Raw genomic sequence first — 1,757 nt, 5'->3', positions numbered from 1 at the left:
GGGTCTTGGGCCAGTGTCTGGGTGGAGTCCAGTTCTTGGGAGGGGGTGGTGGGGTAGGAGCTGCTTGTGGGCAGTTGGGGTCTGCATCTGGGTGTGGTTGGTGCCTGCTTCTGTTGGCAGTTTGGGGCCTGCTTGTAGACTTGTGCAGCCTGGGTTTGGGGGCTTTTCTGTAACGTTTGGGGCCTGCATTTTTGCTTTGGGATGCATCTTGAGCTTTTGAGGCCTAGCAGTAGCATTTGGGGCCTGCATCTGGGGCTTTTCTGTAGCATTTTGGTTGTGTATTTGTGATTTGGGGCCTGTATCGTGGGTTTTGCCTTTTTTGTAGTTTCCATCTTTGTGTGTGTGTGTTTCGTTGTTGGTTGTCTGGGGTTAGGGGCAGTTTGGGGTTTGGATTAAGGTCAGTGTCATTAGCGTTAGGGGGTTGATAATAAGGGTTAGGGTTGTGGTTAGAGTTGTTAGGTTTAAGGGGAATAAGGATTTCAGGGTAAGGGGATCAAGGTTGTGGGAATAAAAATGTTGTTTTTGCGCAGTTACATCCTGTAGAGGGAAGGAAGGTGGTATTGAGATATGCTTGCAGTGATAAGACAGCTTAACAGTGTGAAATGAGTTCATCTGATTCGTGTCAATATGGAACAATGCTAGGGCCGCATGATATGATGAAAAGTCTAAGAAAACCAGAGTGGTTAATATATATAGTTCTTGAATCTTGCAAAGGAATGGTCCAGCAATTCCGGTCAATAGAGGATAAGAGAACAAAGGGGTTTCAGAATAACTGCTAACTATTACAACTGTTGCATGGGACACTATGCAAGTGTCTGCCATCCAGCCAAGATGGACAAAGGAGATGGACAAGAGAAAAGCCTGGGAGGAAGACTACGAGCCTTCAGTACGAGCGGCCCCCAGAGGGGACTGATACCGGAGACTGATAACGCCTGCACCAGTGGGAGGGTTTGGATTCTGGGAACTAATTAGAATAACCCTGCCTTTTGTAGAAGTAGTAATGAATATGTATTAGCCTAGCAGCATAAAAACCAGCCGCCTGATGTAACTTGTGTGCGTCTTGGTGGAGCAGAGACTCCTGGCGCACCCAGCGCTGCTTGCTTACCTCTATTCATTTAATAAATTGTAAATTTCAATTGCAATCCTATTTGGGACCCAGTCATTTATTACAAGTGGGCTCTCGTCCGGGAGGGCTTTGGTTCCTGATTTCTGGTTTGATCTAGGAGAGGCACCCCCACCATTTGGTGGCTGCTGTTTGAGTCAGGTCGGAACTAATGGCATCTTAAACCTGAATAAAGGTAAGCAAAGTTTCTGATTCTTTTTTTCAGCTCCCTTTCCAGCTGCAGCACTATATTTTGCCCATAATTGTGTGTGTGAAGATCCGAACGAAGATGACGGAGTCGTAAGCATTTAAAGCGTATACCGTTCGGTTGGGTGGGGTTCGGTTGCCTGTGTGTGTAAGAGTGTGACTGAGATGGAACTTAGTTCCGAAGCGATTGTGGAGGTCTTCTAACCGCGGTTCCAATCTCCCGCGAGGGACTTGGCCGGTGAAGGACCGAAGGGATTCCTATAGGACTTGTGGGTGTGTGATAGGTCCTCGACCCCCTGCAAGACACTCTTACTAAGGTAACCAAGGGCTATGGGAATTGCCATAGTAAAATTCCTAGATGGGTCAGACAAAATCAAAGACCAGAGACCAGAAGAAAGGGAGCAAATTACCAGTCATACCACCAGAAAGTCCATTAGGAATAACGATT

Source organism: Aythya ferina (assembly GCF_964211825.1).
Source record: "Aythya ferina genome assembly, contig: HAP1_SCAFFOLD_129, whole genome shotgun sequence".
Taxonomy (NCBI): Eukaryota; Metazoa; Chordata; class Aves; order Anseriformes; family Anatidae; genus Aythya; species Aythya ferina.
This window is presented reverse-complemented; position numbering follows the sequence as displayed.